Consider the following 22091-nt stretch of genomic DNA (forward strand, 5'->3'; position numbering starts at 1 on the left):
AAAATATGCTAGACGTTGCTAAGCAAGATACACATGGGAATTAAATAATGTCATAGGGCAGTATTGCCGGGGGTAAAATCGTGCAAGTGTTTCTCAGTTACGAATTACCAACAGAAAACAATCATTGACATCAAACAAACTCAAATATGTAAATCCTACCATTATATACAAGGGAAGAAGAGGAAGACGGAAAATGACATTTATTTTTTTAAAGACGAGAAAAGAAATTCACCTTGCTGAGTGAATAAGAGAGTAATAATTGTGATTGTATCAGTGACGAAACACTTTTAACGGGTTACCACAAGATTAAGGTCTGGTGACAACCTTGAAAATACAGAAAGCAGAGTGAAAAAAAAAATGGCAGAGCGATAAGTATCCTGAACAGGACATAATACCAATTGATCAAAGCGTGGAGAGTGTCCATCATCCGTAGGAAAGAAACTAGTATATTTTTAGTTCATATTTAGACACACCCTTCCATGTATTGTTTTTATCGGCAAACTACAGAAAGAAAAAAAGCGCTTAAGCTGAGACATACGTGGAAATTATAGTTTGTATTTAACCGAACACTTATGCACATACGCTTATACATATATGCATATACATTTACGTACTCGTACATTGAGGGATTCAAATACATTCATCTCAGTCATACCTTAATATAAAAAGAGATCATTCTAGGAACTCAACCAAATTCGTCTGGAAAACATGAGGAGGACATTCTATCGTTGTTCACAAACTGAGAGAAATGTTTCATTCATTTGAAAAATCAAATCAGAAAGACACTAGATGACCATTTCATTGCAATTTTCATATCTGTCCGAAGTGCGCTCACCATTGCTCACAAGATTAACAGTTTACAGCTTTTGATGTTAATATAAGGTTTTACTTTCTCATCTTTCTTTGCAAGGTTTCAGTCGCCATTGTGCCCTGCAGCCTAGCTGATTTCTAAACATACATATACATAGCATAATGCAATTTTTGCCTCCCTTATAATACCTTCTCACACTTTAGATTAATCTAAAGTTTCCATGAAAAGAACGCTTTCCACAGGCTTAATACACAGCATGCCCGACTCAGTTTAATAAAAAAAAATGATTGAATTAAGAATTCGGGTTTTTTGAGATTTTTTTCGGAAATAGGCTAATTTCAATGTCGATAAAGCCTATAAAGCAATAATTCATAACTTAAAATTCTTTCCTTGTTTTGGGCTAACATGAATATGAATTTCTGATAAAACTGCCCCTCTTCATAAGCTGTAAGGTTATGATTTGATAACAATGATAGAAATAATAGAATTGGTGTGGGTGTTGCTTTTTGTATTAAGTCCAATTTTGATTTTTTTTAAAAATTCAAAATGATCTAATGAATTACATATTTTCAAAGCTGTTTTGTAAATCAAAGTGTCTAATTGGACAAATATGATAAGGCCTTATATACAGGCCCCATTCAGATGGTAATAAGGGGTATTTTTTGATACCCTATTGAGAAATTATACCATACCTTTTTTTTTTAATGAAGAATGCAATTTATGATAATATTATATGCAAAGAATGATTTAAGCAAATGTAATTAATCGTATAAGATCCGAAGGAATTTCTTAATACTGTGCTCTCATTAACTTTTGTGTATCTCTTTATTAACGCTTTCCGTGCCAATGAGTCAAATATGAACAAATTTCGAACACAAACCAGTGGACAGGAAATACACGAGGCACACAGCGGGTTAATCTGACTTGGCATTGTCTGTGTTTTGCCCTGCATCGCTGATGTACTGCATGACCTGCCTTTTAATCGTTCTATTTCTTCTCTCTATAGCCAATTATATTCGATTCCTTTCCCTCACACTCTTTACTGTTCCTTTCTTGGTGACCCCACATTTGTGTTTTTGTGCGTGCGTGTTCTGCGCTAGTGTGTGTGCGTGCGTCATGTTACCAGTAATATCATAATGAGTGCATTCTTGCACTGTTCAATTTCCTTTATGTTTACTAACTTTGTAAGTTTTGTATATGTATCCTAATGATGTACTGTAGTTGAGGGACTGTATCATACAAGTTCGCTTTTAGCCGCCCCTCCATTTTCATTTCCAGTCTTCTATGAAACAAGATGTATTTTAGAATGTTATCATGTTGCCTGGAAATGGACTGTTATTTCGTCGTTTGTAAAATACGTGTGCATTGTATAATATTGTTTAGAAATGAAACGAAGAATGAAATGAATACATTCCAATTAGTTCAATTCACGCGAGACATGTAGATAAAATATATGCCCAAATAGATTGAAACAACATAGCTATTACAATGAAATATTTCATCATAAACCTTGATGTTCTATTACATTAGAATTACTGGATTAGCTTGTATCAAACCGTCAGTAGCCGTTTGTATAACAAACTTACCATAAACAAAAGCGCAACAAGAACTCTCTCAATAAGATGTATTAAAATAATGTTTACTAAGAGCACGGGAAGACGACATTATTCCATTTGCCAAATCTGTTTTCCCATTCTTGTGTTCTATCAACATTCAGAGTTGCATCTCTCAATTATGTATATCAAACATTTTGATATAATCACTGAAATAATAATTAAAAAATAATTGAATTATTTTCTCATATCCTTGCCTGGGGCATTGGAAGAAATACCCTGAATATCTCTGGGAACTATTCCGAAGAACTTTCTCTCTCTCTCTTTCTCTCTCTCTCTCCCTCTCTCTCTCTCTCTCACACACACACACACACACACACTTTCATATAAGTATCGTTGTGAGTTATTATCTTACATAATTACCAACTAATAAACTGCACCATTTGAAAGGAAAGAGAATAAGCATGGAATCAATAAGACACAATAAAGGAATAATATATCTGAAATTCAATATCAATCAGAGGGTAGTCAGTGGAGTAACAAGCTGAATGTGAAGAAACCATTCAACGATGATGTTTCTATCTCTCCCATTCTACCAAATTCAATGGATGAGAAATGCAAAGTGCTGAGCTATATGAGAAGTGCCGCACCACGATTCACATCGCTTAAACCACGAGTTATGGCAAAGATTGATGACGATGTGCAGTGTACGACCTGCGAATCTCTACACCGACTCCAATTTCATGTGAAAAAAAAGAAGACCTGACGATTGGGTGGGATTCCCTCGAGAATCTCCTTCATGGAGTTGAAAGGTATCGGCAAGGCTGGATGAGAGATAACTGATGAAGAGCCGATTAATGTAACGTGTGCGCCAGAAGACTCCTCACTGAATAAATAACCACATTCCACCAGATACTTGACGTACGTACGGCATGCTTAGCTTTTTCCTGCTCTGAAACAAGAACACTGAAGAAGCTCCCCATAAGCAGTTAGCCGAGGGATCAGTATCTATATTTTCTATCAACCAAATTTGCTGATACGTGAAAACCTCGCTTCAAGATGATGACTTGACATTTTAAAACATTGATCCATCCAAACGTGATGTCATTCAAAATGAATTTCAAGTATGCGTAAACTTAGGAGAAGAGTAGATCTCTGAATATGTCCTGGTGTTAAGTACACGTGCAAACGATGATGACAGTACCCTAATTCATGCATAATGATGTTGCGTTACCTTCCCTGACATTTAGTTCTAGTGTTAAAAGTTTTGATTTACAAGCGTGTTTGCTTTGTCTTTCAGAAAAGTAATCGAAAACCGTAAGATGCTGAAAGATTGCATATTGCAGTGTGTCATTGTCTTTGCATTAATTTGGCCAAATATTTCACTGATTGCGGTTATCAACTTCCATGACAAGCGTCTTGTAACGAAATAACGCCGTCTTCTCTATTAAGGGGAGAAATGTGATAAAGATATTGATCTTTTAGAACGAATACAGAAAGGAGTGCACATGGCGATGTGAATTAGAACACTGGCAAGCGTCCCATAATGCTGTATTTTGATTTAATATTTTTTTCCGTATTAATGCGCTTACAAACGTCTGTATTAAGCGCTATATATATAAGTGTTGTTTATTATCATTATTATCATTATTATTAGTATTAGTATTATTGTTATCATCATCATCATCATCATCATCATTAGAAATAATTATTACCCTCAAGCAGAGCAGGGTAAATATTATTTGGTATTGTTTTAATGTCTTGGTGTAAAGAAGGAGTCCAGCTACTATATACAGTGAGTAAAAAGATGCTGCAAATGATTTGTAAGTATATTCTTAGGTGTTGAATTCCTGATTGCAAAATCCATATTCAAGAATACAGATATTGGATGGTGAAGGATAGACAAAGTGTGATAAAACATCTCACTATTTTATTGTATACTAACTTCACATATCAAAAGACAGTGCAATTCCTCATTTGATTAACAGTCAGGCTGCGAGCCGCAAATATTTGGTGTCGCTGACTATCACAACCTTTGCCAAGTCGATTCCCCCGGAGAATGTCAACATTCGAGACGGAAAATTATTAGCGTATGAGTAAGATTCAAATATAGACTGCAGATGAACAAAATGGGTCGCATTGGCAAGGATTGTAGAAAAACGATCTCTCCAATGGAAGTACAGGCTTTGATTTTGATCTCGGAAATTGTGACTTCTATATCTCTCATTCACGTAGAAGAGCCTTCTTTCCAATTTTTTTAAATGCATATCTGTAATATTTTCTCGATTCCGATATGATTTCTCACTTCAAATGTAAATTTATTACACATGCATAATGTTTGTGATAAGGTCATTACAAGTCAAGTGCTTGTAGGTGACTTTCTCGCGATTCAATCTAGCCGAATAAAGTGACAATATATATACATATATTATACATAATAAGATGGAATGGAACATAATGGAGGTACACGATGTTATATGGACTGAGCTGATAGAGATGCTGAATAAATATTTCACATTAATTCTGAAAAAGAAAAATAGAACCACTGCCGGAGTTTTTGTGCGTTGTAAAATAAGTTTACGGCAAATGTTCTCTATCATGACAATGTTTCAATGAAAAGTTTTTGTGTGTGAACATGTTTACTGTTCTAATTCCCTTTTTAGCGCTCTCCTCTGTTAAGTGGAAAATCGGCGTCTCTGTTACGATTTGCCGTGTGTAACGTTTTATTTGCTTGCTGTATTTTGGTACAGCTTAGATAGAAAAATTGATATGCTTTTGTGACTTAGATATTTTACAAATTAATATCCCTTGTTTTTGTAATTGAATTCATTTCAACAACGCGAGTCCACGTACTCAGTTCAATGCAGGTATGAGAGCGTTAACACAAAACACCGTTGACTGTAATGCAACAAAATTCCATATACTAATAGTCTTTAATTTAACCACCAAAACCAAAACCAAAACCAAACCCTTGAACAAAAAGTACTATAATTTGATGAGAGCGAAGAACTATCTTAAAAACTGTAAAATCATGAAAAGGAATCTAACATAATGTCAAGGGGGTTATTGATTATGGCGCAGTAATGTTCGCATTTTGTTTTTCCTTATTGGCATGAACTCGGAACACACTCTGTACACAAATTTATTGCATCCTTGATTGTTTTCCTTCAGTCATCTGTCAGCCATCCGTTAGCAATAACTTCGAAAAAGATAATGAGCAGTATGCCCGATTTCCTAGTTGATAGATTGATTATTTGTCCTGTCTTGTGAGCAAACACGTACATATGTCATTCGTCATGCAACGAATAATTTGATTTCAGAATGCCAGTGTTGAATTGCGAAGCGACCAGTAACCAGTGTTTACGGCAATGCCAGAAAGACACCAAGCAAAATCGACCTAAGAAACGCCTAATCTGGGCCCTGTTTTATGAAGAGTTAAAATTGATTATACAGTTGATTTCAACTGTAAGTCTATAGCAGTCTGTGTGGTAAGGAAATCTAAAATCGATTTTATCTTTTGATAAAACGGGGCCCTGGTGTGATAGAGAAATAGTGTATTATCTAGGTCTAGCGTAAAATCGGTCTGTCTTGATGAAACAGGTAAAGGTCGGTGGCAATTATATCTGTGTTGCATGGGGTAGAAAGTACACAGGACAACGAACAACACACTTAATATCATTAGAAATAATATCGCATTTGAGAGTTCTCTTCCATATTTATAATAGTTATGACAATTATAACGGGAATACCAATAATATTCATTTGATATTATGTCTGGCTCTTTTCTTTTCTGTTCTGTTTGGTTTATTGATTTTTGTTTGTTTTTTCACAAGAAAACCTTGGCAGTAAAGCAACGTAAAACAGAGTTGAAGGGTGTTTTCAATTTACGAGTGGCTATATACGCCAAAATGTCTTCATTATATGAATTATCCCCAAGGCAGTTTAAAAAAAAAATGTAATTTAAGTAAATGAGTACACTTGTGTCAAAGAAATTTGGTTTATCATTCTAAAACTGGAGGCAGAATGTGTAGATGATTGCTCGAGATTTCGACCCAATGTCAGATTACGTGAAATCAAACGATGATCCAGAATTGAAGTCATACATGTCTATGTGTGAATAGAATGGCAAATAGCAAATGTTAACAATATCCTTAGTAAGAAATATTCTATGGCAAGGTTGATGCCCAGTGTAATGTGTATCAGATCTGGAATCTGTGCCCTGTAGGCTTACTATTACTCAATTTGGCGATAAACGGGCATCGACTCTTCTTCAATTGATAAGAGTTCCCTCGGCAAAATAATGTATATGTATTAATGGGTGTATTGCTTACCAAACATCTACCATCTTCCTACGTTGTATGTATGGACAAGCGCCGTCGAAGTGTATCGCTTGACACGGTAATTGTTTTACAAGCGGCGCATGGTGGGCCACGGCGCACTGTTGCCTTGGGTGCAAGGTGAGAGTTTAGGACATCTTCTAATTTTCTTGCAGGATGCGTGACTATTTCTGGGGGCGTAGAAACGTTCTAGATTGTAGAGGGGCTGATCATGCAAAGGGGGAGGGTTCAAACATAATGCGCCTGGTGCGGTCTGGGGCAACCCCGGGCGCGAACTCTAGAGGGCCGGGAGTGGGGTGGGATGGGGTGGGGGTGAGTCTAGAGCGGATTCCCAGGTAAATCTTTTTGAAGCTTTTTTTTTAAACAAACTGACTCCAGAAAAACAGACTGATAGCTCTATATCTAATGTGTTTAGAGGTTTTACATCCACTCGTATTTCATATAGATACAGTGTATATGAAAGAGAAAGCATGAATTTTCTTAATCTTGGCAGTTTTTTTCCAAATGCAGTGTTTGCCTGAAATGATAACGGTGTGATCTTTCAGTGGTGTACGTAGGTCTATATCTACTTACTGTAAACCTACACCCAATAGTGGCGTTATAAACGTGCGTGCGTATGCAACGGGAATAATAAATGTCCCAGAACGACGTATCGACTCTATACCCAAAGAGAGCTTAATATTTTCTTCCTAAACGTTTGAGTTAAAATCGAGTACGTGTTGTGCTTTTTGTATTGATCAGAATCGAGTACGTGTTGCGCTTTTTGTATTGATCGTTGACTCCATGATTTCTCAATTCTTGTGTCTTTTCAATTTCAATTTCGTGGATTCAAGAACGTATATACCACATCACATAGAATGCACCCATTTAGTGATTCTACCATAATAAAGGCAAACTTGCACATCATAAATTTGTTTTGCATTTTGTTATTGTTGTTATTATTATTATATTGACGATAACTTTATCATTTTTCGACATATTATTTGACAAAGGGTTTCATCAAACATTGTAATTTGCTCATTCTAGCATTCTCTGCACTCTTATAACCTGCAGTTCAGTCTCCAAGCAAATTTCGTGGATTTCAAAGGGGGGGGGGGTACAATAATGATTGTGGATTTGAAATTTGATATCAAAGGCCAACCCTTCAAACGAGGCGCAAGATCCATATTGAATTGTACCATGATTCAGAGTTTTTAATGAAAAAGCAAATAAAAGTAAAATGCTGTATAATTATTAAAAAACCGCAGTTAACACATCCAAAATGAAGGAAGAAAACTTATATACAAACCATCTTCAGATAAATTATTCAAATGACTTAGAACAAATGGTAGCGAAAGGAAAAACTGTATTTGCGGCGGACTTCCCCAGCAACAGTAAGCCAAGTTTCCCGATTGCCACCCCTTTTCCACTTTTGCTTTAAATGTATGATGATCAGGGTCTTCTCGAAAGATTCTCTTTAACACTTCATAAAGGCACGTCTTTACTTTCTCAAATGCAACCTGATCCTGCAGTGTCCCAGGACGCGTCTGATTAAATAACGATGCAGCATTATGTCCCATACTACAAATAGTATCTAGAAGGTTCATAACTCATAAACAACAATGTTATCTTACAAAAGCACAACATTCTGTAGTAGAGTCAATGTCAATACGATTTGGCTGGGTAGCTCGAATTTATAACAATGATATATAGTGTTTTTCAACCCCACACCAAAGACACACACACACCCATATATACAAAAACTCCGGGAGTAACTAGATTAAATATGATAATACATTCTTCCCATTATCCCAGAGACAGAATATACCAAAGAGGTTTATTAAAAGAGTCATTATTTTGTTTATAAGTTCTCTAACTCTAGTTAGTTCAAAATTCGGATGCGAGGAAGCAGAAGTTCCCACCCCCAATGGGGCTTCCCTGGTCTATCATAAAGAAACTTGAAAGTGCATTCACTAATATACTTACATAGAGTATATATGATTTTAGAGAAGTTTTATTTTCATTTTTATTTTGTTGTAATTGAGATTCTATAATTTGGGGGTTCTGTGGTCCCACTGGGGTAACAAATGTTATAAATATATGTTCAGTCACCCTAGAGATAATGCCGGAAAAGTATACACAAATTTGGTGTTTTCAAGTAGAAGATGAAAAATGTGAAAATAAGGCCTAAATTATCCCCCACCCCCACCCCCACTCCGCCCATCCTTTGATCTGCCACGAACAAATTTGAAAATACAGTCACAAAATTAATCTACTTAATCAAAGCACTTTTTTTTTCTCTCCCCCACCCCCGGTCATTGTGCCCCTGGGGCCCCAAGTAAGGAATTGTGCCCTTTTGAACAAATATTTATTTTACGCTCCAGCGAAAGCACCTGCCAAGTTGGGTAAAAATCTGACCATGCATTAAAGAAATCAAGAAAGATAAAAATTGGGCCCCAATTTTTCCAAATCACCAGCAGATCTTTCATGAACGAACTTGAAACAGCAGTGACCAATCTTTTTCCTCATAGCACTATTAGCTTATCCCTTCTGGTTATACTACGGAATTGAAAAGATAAAAAAGATAAAAAAAAAAAAAATGATTGTCTATCAATCTAGCGATAACAGATGCCAAGTTAAGTAAAATATGACCATATGTTTGAAGGAGAAAGATAAAAGTGTGAAAATTGGGCAGTGTGGGTGTGGAGGTATTACCGTGGTATTCATATTCCAAGCTCATTCAAGACATTGATGCTGTCATATGCTATCAAAACTAATAATTCCTTGATTGACTTAATAATCTGAAGATTATCACTGATAACATCAGCACTTGTGTTTTGGTAGTGATTTGTTGTTTGCTCTCCACGAAATATTAGACGTAAAAATTGAAATACATAACGTCACCGGACGAAATGGGGGGGGGGGGGGGGTGGGGAGATCAATATATCAATCTTGCCGCACACTAACCCCTCATCCATGCCAGTACCCTGTGAAGAGATGTTTATTGGGTAGAAATTTGGCTATTCACGATACCGACAAGTTTATGATACCAACATAATTTATTGTAATATTTTGTTAAATCACTATGCAAAAGTTTATAGGTCAGCTTCACGGCTTGAGCACGATAAGGTTGTCAAAGACAACCATGATTGAATGTCATCCCCCATGTTAGTAGCAATCCTACGCCACCATCATACACAAATTTGACCTTGCTCGTGCAATGTAGTGTTGCTGTTGCTTATTTTTGTACTGTCATCACTGCCAAACCAAATCTAATGTGCTTAAATGAAATTTATTTGGGAGAATTGAAAGTTCCCTTTGATAGTCCACAGTAACTTCAAGATAGTATTTTAACGTTGACACCTACAGTTGTCTTCTTTCTGTTCATCGAATACGAATCAAAATAAGTATAACCAAATGTGATCAAGAACAGCGTGGAGATGTAGGAAAGGGACGTTAGTACACAAACTCATTTTTTCCTTGGATTTTTTTCATTTCAAGCACACTCGCAATCAATAATGAAATAAGTGCGAATATCCTTCTCTCTCTCTCTACATCTTTTTTTTTTTCTCATTCTCCTTATCTCTCTGTTTTTGGGGTTTTTTTTACGTATAAGCGCTTCGTTTCATCCCTCTTCCCTTGGCGCAATAAAGCAGAAACTGCGCTTGTCAATGTTGATGGAAAAGGAGGCGTTAGAAGAATGACACAGATCGAGTGTCAAGGAAGGTGGGAGATCCAATGAAAACCACGGGCTGAATAGTACTAAAGGACACACGACATTCTGTGCTCAGCCAGCGCCTTCTCACCTCTACGCTGAGACGGATAAGGAAACTCCAACTAACTTTCCAACACCATCGGAAGCACATCTTGTCATACGTTTTAATATACGTTGTAGCATGATGTTGAAAACAGTAACTGGAATACATAAGAAGTCAAATCCATTGTAAGTTTTAAAGTCCGTTTGTGTGTCTGAGAAAAAAAAAAACCCAAATATTTGAAGAAGTTATCACGTATAAAGTAATGATTAGTAACAGAGACTTCTGAAAAGTACAGTCGTCATTAAAGAAAAATTGAACTTAATTGATTTGACTGATATGAGGCATATTTACAATGGATACTTGTTTTTAAATCAGGCCCTTCATAATTTGTGTCCGGAGCATCCTAGAACTTGTCACTCATTTTTTATCCATTGTGGAAAAGAAGGAGACTCCATGAGTTACTAGTATTCTTTTCATGAACTTGGAGAAGAGAACAATCATATTGTCCCCGAATAGCCAAGCACAGACAGAAATATATCACGAGCTATACATCGACAGGAACTCCATGTGGAATTGATCTTCTGTACTTTCAGCAGACGTAACTCACTTGTCTTTTTATTCTTAGGTGCTTTAAATCTACCAACCCTTTGCTAAGTAAACGATCTTTGGGAGATTAGATAAAAACAATTTTGTCACATAAACTTATATCGTAAATATACTAGGTCATAATTATTTTATTCATGCTACTCTGCATTGAAAATGTAGTGTTTAAGGAATTCATAGATTCTACACGGACAACTCAAGGGACACTGACCGGAATCTTACATTTCCTAAAGCTATGAGATGGTGTAATCTAATATCAGACAGATACCGTCAGCAGGTATTTAACCATTTTGCAGATAGATTTCAGTCGAAACAGGACAAGTCGTGAATTTAGGCTCCTCTTGTTTGTCATTCCAACATGACTGTCATCTTACGTTTTAATTCAGACAAAAACAAACGCAAAAGAGTAGACATCGCATCATTCAACACTCAAATGTCATGCTTATGTTTGTAAATGAACTGCAAATCGCACAGGGTGCGAATTAAGAAACGTCTATTAAGTACGATACATATCTTTCACTGATGTGATGTAGTGCTTCACTAAGTACCATAATGGGTGCTCTTACAAGCAGTATGATCACCTATTCGTTATCGGGTACAGGGTGATGAAATCCCTTTTCTGTAAAATGTCCTATTGCAGGAGAGCTGTTATCGTCTTTTCCCGTGGCAAGCCTTCTTTATTTCCGTAAAAGCTTATCTAAAGGTTCCATGTTGTCGTTCTATATGCATGTGTGTGCTTGTGCCATAGAGTCTTCTTGTGGCATCTTGCATTAACCTCCTTCCATCGCGTAGTGTTGAAGTAAGAACTTGATATTTGCCTTTCTTTATGTGGAAATACCGTCATCCTCATTGTCATGCATTTATTTATGATTTCCTGCAAACGCGTGATAATGGAGAATGTATAAAGTATGTAGGATTCGTAGACAACGACACTGTCTCTTTTCATTATTAATTCCCTCAGTAGAGGGAGCCTGATAACGAGGTAACAAACACTGTTCTTTCACATTTTTTGAAACATACGATGATGCATAGCAAAAATCAGGGTAATTTTATTTAGCGTGTATCAGCATAGAAATGGGATATCCAAGAAACTAAATTTTGGAGTGTCGGCCTACAAAATTAAGAATCAATCAATAAGTCAGACATATTATACATCTGTTTGAAAACGTTGAACCCAGGATTTGTAACATTTGCAGTATTACTCTGCAAAGTTCAAATTTCCAGCAATATGCACATAGCAAATAAACCATTAACGTAAAGTACAATTTCCATCAATTTCCATTTTTTAATAATTGACAAATTACAATGACATGTATTTATTGAAGCGCTCACATCCATACAGTATTTGGGAGGGGGTACTACTGCTTAAAACAATTTACTTTTGATATTCTCGACCTCTACATTAATCAAAATGACATTTATTTTACCAAAAAAGGTTTGTTTATTGAATGTAATTGTCTATTATACACTAAATTATTCAACATTTCATTACTTAGTCATTTACATTCTATGTTACTGTCGTAAAACAATTTATTGTGAAATAACAGATGATATCTGCAAACAAACAGAAAGCAAATACTGGCAACTTCATTTTTCCACTTTTATGCACTCTTCTTTTTTTCTTTTTTTTTCGAGGGGGATTGTAGGGTGTCAAGCAAATAGCGGAAACGAAACAACATGATTTGTATCTTCGAGTATCGTTATAGAAATGAAATAAATGTATTCATTGCGCAGATTATATTCTCTTCTGTCTGGCTCTCTAATAAATCAAACTTCCGTTTAGTTTAAATGAAACTCTTGATTGATTAATAGATCATTACTATATAAAAAGGTATAGCCAAGATTAGGTCCTTTAGCTTTGCAACTTGTCAAAACTGTTGGCAGAACCTGATATTAAGGTTAGAAAAAAAAACATTCATGTAGCACGAAATGAAATAACTTTAATTTTCAGATGTGCTCTGTTTCCAGTTTCCATCTGCTTGCTTGGCTCAGTCTTGAACACTTCACCGATCGTAAAAATTCTCGCCGTCCATCATCTTAAGTCGTATATATTACCTGATTTCATAGATCATCTTAGGCCAGGCGCGCGATAAATTCAATCAATGACCCCCTTATGAATATTCGCCATGATTTGATGAGACGGTTTCGTCGTTGTATACCTCTCTCCACAAAACTGAGGAATTCGACCCCAGACGAGATACCAGGACAATTGACTGACACTACCAACTGGAACCGTGGCCAGTCTTCTCGGATTTCAAGCCAGCAGGGGAAGAAGATTACATCAGCATCCACGAATTTTCGCACCGGCAGCTGCGATATCGTGTTGTGAGAACGGGAATACTTTTCATAATATCTGCGAACATAAAAACCCGCTACCTGAACTTGTTCACGCCATATCAGATTGCAGCTGTCATCAACGTTCTTCTCTATTCCATTGATGACATCTTCCAAAGAAATTCCGAGCTGTTCAATTCAATGACAAGAACAAGTGCGCATGTCTTTTTTTTTTCCAAAACGTTAGGTCTCAGCACGATCCTTTCAATGGGTACATAGTAACAATATCACTATAATATGATACCACGCTTTCAATCTATAGGGGAGACAATGTTTGTAAAACAGCTATCAATGGAGATGGTAGGGTTTTTATACTCTTGTTTCTATTTTCGTTTTGCTTCTTTTGTCTTATCTTACATATATTTTGTTCTACACACACCGAGATTAAAATCGCATGAAATGTCTGATATGATGCCAAGAAGGCAGACTATCCGTCGGCAATAGTCGTTGTGTAGAGAAATGGTTTACCTGGTCCCGCCAGTAACGCCTAGTTCTTACAAACAAAATTAAACAATGCAGACATTCCATTGGACTGCTTTTTTGTATCTGTTCTTAACAAAGTTTGATGCCCGACGATCCCTCCCGTTTCATCTCAAGTCGCTTTTGAAGGTCAATAAAAGTGATATATCGTTGTGTTATTTCTCATAAAAGATGACTCTCACGGGTCAGGAATGTCACCTACTGACAGTTGGAGTCAAGACTTAGGGCACTTGGATTTTTATCTGACAGCAAAAATCATAAAACTGTAACGTTATGTTGTTTTTCTGGGAAAAGACAAATAATCGATGTACTCACTGCATGAGGCAAATCATCAATTTAATCACAACGATAAATATGTGTATACGTAATGGAAGAAATCTACAAGCTGAATCAGGGAGTGTCCATTGTTAACCAAGATCTTTACAATCAAGACAATAAATCAACTTTCAAAGGAAATTCGAACACAAAGGGAATAGCGTACGTAGACATCCGGCTGCACGCAAGGGTTCATAAATGTTTTGTATAAGCTTACATAAAATTCGTCCCCTTCCACTGATGTTCTCTACGTGTTTTTTTTTTAAGTTTCACAACAATAATGATGAAGATTACTAGTATAAAAAGATATACTATTACATCTTGAGAGAATGTAGAGATGTCATTTCAATGAAAAAAAAAATGCATACTACATGTACATACATTGGAAGACTCTATCATCTATTCCATGACCTAATAAAGAGTTCATCTACTGAAGATGTGAAAATGGCGGCTATGTGGAACATAATATCGAGCTGACAAAGATGATATTGCAACAACATGTAAATCTGACTGTCTAAACACGGAGCATTATTGGCATGTCAAACATGTAGAAAGTTGTATTATCATCATTTGATTACGTATGAGTGAGAGGAACGAGGACTCCGACCTGTCAATGTACAAAAACAATCAACTAGCCTTAATAGAAGTATTTGAGCTCTCCTATCAACATTATGTGATTATCTATCTCCAGAAAAGTAAAAAAAAAAAATCGGTCCCTTCAAAGACGGTCAGTTTCATCTACATGTGTCCTACAAGGTCCAGTGTTTATTTGAATCATGTCATTGTTGTAACCACGCGACTGTGCAAAACATTTTATGCATTTTGTTATACAAGAAGATTCAACTTCATATCACACGTCAACTAGCAATCCAGCATGAGATGCCTACTGTTTTGCACCCTTGAAATAATCTTTTGAGTTCAAGCCATGCATGATGTCTTCATTATCACTGTGCTTCATGCAATGATATACAATGTTTATTATAATTACAATTGTACTACGATCATCAAAAATGGTGTACAGCTAGAGGTAGTGGTTGGTCTTATTTGCGTAAACCGCACTTACGTCTACAACAAATTCAGATCCCGTATTTTTCTCTTCTTTTCTTACCTTTCATTATCATCTGCGTTTGCACATTTCTCTCTTTTATATGAAATAACGAATTCATCCAGAGACAGTATGAAAATATTATCCGTGAAAACAAAATACACTCCATGTACAGCCAAACAGGCAGCAGGTGGTTGTTAGAAGTTTACAACAAAAAAGCAGTACTTAAAGTGGTAAATGATATTGATAATAGTCATTACAATGATTACAATGTGCAAGTGATTTTGGAAACGTTATCATGATAACGTGAACAGCTAGGTCTACGAAAACTACAAGGCCATTATCTTCACTGTAGAAAAACAGTACACAATAAACGATACAATAAATTTCCAACAACAAATTGGATAGACAGAAGAAACAATACAGCAAAGCGGTCATTATAGTCTTTATTTCCAAGGCATGGATGCTTGCTCACGTCGGTTCATAATCCTGTAATATGGAGAGTGTATCAACACACTACATTCAGTTTCTGCACAACTCGCACGAAAAGCCATCCCCACAAATTGCTACCGGCAATTAAAAATAACCCTTGCGATTAAATTGCAGTCTTTAGATATAGATTTTCCTTCATGTAGTTATAAATAGCATGCTTTAATCAATATCATATTATTTTGTGTTTGAGAAAACAAAATGTAAAAAGGGAAGAAAGACAGAAGAGAAATGATCAAAATCTAAATTTTTGTGACAATCCGTGTATGTTAACCCTTTTTAGTGGCATTGCGACCATGCTTAACACTATGATCGCATAATTCGTCACACCGTCAAACCAAATCGGACAAATTAATCCCTTTAGGTGCTTGAGTAATTAAGTGAGTAATCAAGTAATTCCCACACTAATTTGTCGTCACTTGCAGCTAGATTAGACAAATGTCAGGTGTAAAATTATGCGATAATATTGTGATTCCAAGAGAAACTCATGCAATGATATTGTAAAAGTATGTGTCAATTACTGCTTTAGTCTTTTAAGAGAACAAAAACCTAAAGAATGTACATACACAGAGAGTAGACGAGGGCAGTTGGTAGGAATGTTTGTTCCTCTTCAGAAAAGAAATTCGGCAACAGAATCAGATCAGCTGTGGAATAAGAAGAGAGAGAGAGAAAAAAAAGCTATCAGAGATACAAAACTCAGGATATACCTTCCGCTGTTTTCTCTAAAGGCAGCCACCAGCAATGTCATGTTATATTGATGTTTACGCTTCAAGACCAACTCTTTCATGCCGCATATTCCTGGTCCCATTTCCATAGTTTAGCTTTTCAGTGAAAACGGGCTTACATCAGGTCTTCTTCTTGGATTACCAGCCAACTGGTATGACACCACGAATCTAGTCATATGGAGGGTAGTGCATGCAGACGGGGACATCCACCTCTCATGTCCAATATACACTCCTAAGAAGTTTTCTTCAAAGGAAATTAGCTAACTTGTAATCATGTTACATTTCCTTTCCTTTTGTTTAGGTGCCAGAGATTGCATCTATTTATGTCTCTAGAACTACATACAAGTTTGAATAATAAACAATTTCCAACATCCTTATTTGATGTTGCTCATGTGTAAGCAGAAAAAAAATGATAATACCTAATGGCATGAATATAAAAGTATGTCGAATGCAAAATATAGTTCTTTTTTATTAACACTGCTCTGCTAATTACACCCAGATTATGGCGACGTAGATTTACTGGCATCCATATATGATAAGTGCACTGGCATTCGCCTGCGATATAGTGAGATCATCAGGCCAGTAGTGCAGCTTGGCGCGGGCTCGTATTAAATTTAAGAAATTACATTTTCCCTCTTGTTTGCATTCATCTTGTAATATATGGAAAGTAAAGACAGATAGCAAGGCATTTTAGAGACTGGACAATTAGATAGATAACGAGTCATTGGGTGTCACCAGCTACTGCCGTGTTGACAGGTGACATGTCGTAACTACGCAGTATGAGTATGAACTCGGGCTGATAGCTAGTACTCACGGTACTTTGGTGCGGAAAGTCCATGACTCCACTGATTATACGATAATTGCACCTAATGAGACAATGAAGATCAGGTTCCAGGAGAAACTGACATCATGGAATATCGTAAACAGTACATGAAACTTATTAGTTGGATAGTCTAGGAATCTAATGTGTTTTCTATATCTTTTTGCCCATTATGTTTTTCTTTCAGTGTCACTTGGTTTGTTTTCTCTATCCTTCTCTATTTAAGTGTGCTTATATCGTATTGGCGAAATGACCAATATCAACTATACAGCTCCCTGCTGTGCCATATTGTGTGATATCCCCATGTGATAATATGACGTCCAACCTGTCTACATTTGATATTTTGAGAAATTTAACACAATCATTGAAGACGAGGTAAAATATCTTAATAATTTGATTGTCTACCCGTCTTCTTCGGTGAACAGTCTAACCCTTGACTCGTTTCCCCACCCCTTGTCCCCCAAAGGGAGAAATGTACGCCAGATGCCCCGGCTGCATACCATGCACGGCGAGTCAAAGCGTAACGACTGACTTCTCAGTTTTCTCGTTGTAACCAGGACTCTCATCCTAACACCCCGTGCACTTTACGGGTAATTCATCCGAGGTTTTGCCACCCTCTTGTAGAAAACTCTACTCGAGTTTTCGTCTTGTATCTCGGTTTGTTCTCACCGCCAGGATTTAGTGCGCTAGCGCGAAGAGGGTAATCCGACTGTGTCCATATCCTTTACAAGTGTGATTTAATTTCTTCGCAGGCAACAGTTGAGTGGAGTCACGGAAAGTAAGAAAGTGGGCCTAGAGAGAGAGAGAGAGAGAGAGAGAGTTGAAGAACGAAACGGAGATAGAAGAGGGGGAGAGATGGACTGGTGGAAATCTAGAGGCACAGTATAGACAGAGGAAAATAAAGGTCACGAGATTTAACAAAGGGTATCAAAGTGACACACTAAATAAATGTTTGACATATTATAATTTGGAGAATTGCTCTCATACAGATTGGGTAGGACAAAGATGAAATGGAGAAGGAAAAGCATCGAAATAATTTGTAGGGCGATTAAGTTTTGTTGCATGTATTGCAATTCCCAGCAAGCATACTTACACATTGTACGGATAGTACAAGGCGTCATGTGAAATTTAAATCCAATATACGTAATAGTTTTGATGGTGAAACTACCGACTAGATAGAAATTATTGGAATGTATCACCCTAATGATGCTAGAAGTGAGAGATATTTGCTCTTTGTTGGCTTGTAAAACTTTGCTATCAATGATCAGGATTTTCACGGACCTATCTGCAGTTCTACCAGTAATGTCAAATCCAAATGACATGTAACTAGCGGACTATCCAGGAAATCTGAAAAGGACTTGCCTGTCATTCTTTGTAGGACGGAGAAAGAAGAGAGTCTTGTTTCTCTCCGAGACAGGATATCCACCGTATCAGAATTGTGTCATGGATTTCAGGAGACATTTCAATCAGAATCCATGTTAGTCCGTTTGGGAAGAGAAAGAAACATTAGGATTTTCGAAGATCATGTCGTGCCATCTCGAATTTCTCGCGACTTACCCTCCTGAACGCCTTTGCGCTGGTGAATACATCACGTTAAGTCGGATTCGTGTCATCTCCCGCTAGACCACACTGCGGTTTTCTCAAGACTTCCTTGCACCTCAGCTTCTCTTACTTCGGCCGACGACATCTCGAGCTGTAAATCCCTGGAAAGCCATCTCCGCCAGTTTTTTATCTTTAGTCTTGCATATCTATAGTGAAAAGGACTGCGCGTCCTTGAAATCATGCGTTCTGGGAATGCTATCACTTCTCCAGGTTTTTGCAAAATAGCAAAGTATTTAACAATTATAATTCGTCTCTATTTGTGATACACTAAATTGGTGAACAGCAGTCAATGAAGTAGAGTTATGTCAGAGCATCGGTTTGTTTAGTCATTTTGCTGTCATGCATGCTCTAAACCTAAATGAAAAGAAAAGTGCATTTCAGATAATTTTCACTGATGCCGCGGTGGTTTTTTTTTCTATTCTGCTTATTTACATTCATCCCATCCACAGTTCCTCTTTCACTAATCTTCTGAATGATAAGGATTAACCAAACAGTGCCAAATGGAGATGGAATAGGATATACTCGTATTTATGTTCATTAATATACAATTCCTTATTTACATATAATCATTATACCATTCTTATTCTTATTATTATTATTACGTTTTCTTTGGATGTATATATATATACTGATAGTCAAATACCACAATATGATACACAAATATTCTTTAACATTCATTTTCAAACATTATCTGGAGATATAATTACATACTGTTACTCATACACCGGCTCATGTACCGTTCATCTAATCGTTATGTCAAAATCCCCTCCAACCCCCTCCCCTTCCCCATTTATTTTATTACCCATATCGTATAGTCATCTCTAATCAATGCTGATAATATACAGATAAAAAGATGAGTAAATTTTGAAGGAAAAGAGGAAGGTAAATATTCGAGAGTTACACCTAACACTGCTTCATGACGATAAAATCTAGAATATACACAGGAAATAAAACGTTAACGTGAAACTAGAAGAGAAAGCGTATTCATGAGAATTAGTTTGCTTAACAATCCCATTGTATGATATGGAACAATATGAGTAATTTGTAATTTGGACTATGTGCGTTTGGACAAAGCAAATTCAGTAGCTGTATTTCTAATTGAGCGTGTTCTGTTTCTTTTCACTCTTATCGCATCGAAAATACTAATCGCTTCATACCCGCTAGCAATTTGACCTCCGATATCGACAGTTGTCAATCATTTTTGTGCATTTTAATTAATGGTCTCCGATGCTCGCCCCTTTACTCTCTCTTTCTTCTCTACTACCCTCTTGTTTTACATCAACATTTGCTGTACCTCATTACAGTCGAGAATAACGAATGATTCGGAGAAGTTGCCATACTGCAACATCAGTTTCATGTTTACCACAAAGATGGTGCTATAGAAGGCAAATCACCACGCTTGAAAATAGTGTGAAGTGCGAAATGGTAAGTTCCCTATTGAACAAGGTTCACATTAACTGTCAGGGAAGATCCCTTGTTATAAGTGTTAATGTTAGTCATCACTTGTTTGTGATTTCATTTAGATATTAGGTTATTGGTTACAGTTTATTTTGTAGAAGGTTTTGTCATTCAAAAAGGTTCGTTAATCAGACAATAAAATAAAGTTCGTTATCCATATGGTTCGTTATTCCAAATGTTCGCTGTTCATAAGGTTCGTTAATCTGAAAATAAAACAAGTTTCGTTATTCCAAAACTTCGTTAATCCGAAAATTAAAAAAAAAAAGTTTGTTATTCCAAGGGTTGGCTAATCCGAAATTGATTTAAGGTTCACATTTCCAAAGTTCTTTGGTACTTACTTTCTTTTCATTTGTGGATTAACGAGCCTTTTTTCATTCTTCAGATGAACGAACCTTCGGAATAACTAACCTCTTTTTTCGGATTAACGAACTTTCGGAATAACTAACCCTCGGAATAACCTCACAAATGTCGGATGACGCGCGCTTTGTCATTTTAGGTTAAAACAATACCTACATTTACATGGAATCTGTGTGCTTTGGAATAACGATCCTTCGGCATAACGAACATCATCCAGGTTATCTGCGCATGCTCTGATTTAACAACTCCAAGTGCATGTTTTCCAACTTGAGGTTTTGGTCCATAGATTCATATCATCTGACATTTTACATTAAATTGAGACAGCAGGTGGATCCCCTTACACCTGCCTTTACTTGCTGTGATGTGATGATAACCGACGTTTGTCATCACCAGTTTCTATATAATATGAACATTTCAAACATGCCTTCACTTTGCGAGACGAAAACACAGCTTCAAGAGACCACAAGAATATCCTGAAAGGAAAGCTTTTGATTTTTACCCAGTTGGCTAAATACTCGGCGACTTAGTCGTTATGAGCATGAAAAGGAAATTCACCTGCGTCTGTATCAAAAGACTAGATTAATTTTGCCGCAATGTGTGGTAATTTTCCAAATTGCTATCACATGCGTAAGTACTATAAGCGCGCACAGTAACACATGACACTTGCGGCGAATAATGGGTTTAAATAATGTCGAAGAAGAGCCCAATTCACTCATAGAACCCATGCAAAAAGTTTCTCATAACATAGGGAGAGATGTCGGCCGGAAACGTGGCCCACATGTCAATCACTGTTCCGATGAATCCAAGGCTTCTCGCCACTGTTATTTCTATCGATTGCAGTGGCACATTAGTTACGTTCAGACGGGAGCCCTTAACCTCGAAGTTAGGAAACTTCGAGGTTAGAGCTTGTAGTTAGGGACCGTGAAGACGCACTCGTAGTTAGCAAACCTCGAGGTTTGCTCGATGTTTCGAGCCACGAGAAATCTTATGGTTAGCGCTCTAACCACGAGCCGCGGGGGGTCCCCACTCGTAGTTAAGCACCGTGTGGACACAAAAAAACAACGAACTCGAAGTTAAGAGTGACCTCGCCGTAAACTCCAGCCCCCACAATTTCCCTCTGCTTCCGGGTCAACCTCCCAAACGTACACCACAAATACACTACACGTGAAAAACCTATGACGCACGACACAACAACATAATCTTTTCTTCCCATGCGCTTGATCTCTGAAACTGAACACGTTGAACTCGCTACTGTATTATTCTTCTCCAACGCTAAAAGAATGTTTTCGACGAATATCTTCATAAAGGCATAAAGTCATCAGTGCAGTGCTATCTCTGCATACCATGACAGAGAAAAAGAGTACCTGTAAGCGAGTCCGACAGGATTGGACTAAAGAATAAATAGACGCCATGTTAGCAGTGTGG

This window comes from Diadema antillarum, unplaced genomic scaffold (assembly GCF_040938485.1).
Source record: "Diadema antillarum isolate AM-2024a unplaced genomic scaffold, OU_Dant_1.0 seq00000369_RagTag, whole genome shotgun sequence".
In the NCBI taxonomy this organism is placed as follows: Eukaryota; Metazoa; Echinodermata; class Echinoidea; order Diadematoida; family Diadematidae; genus Diadema; species Diadema antillarum.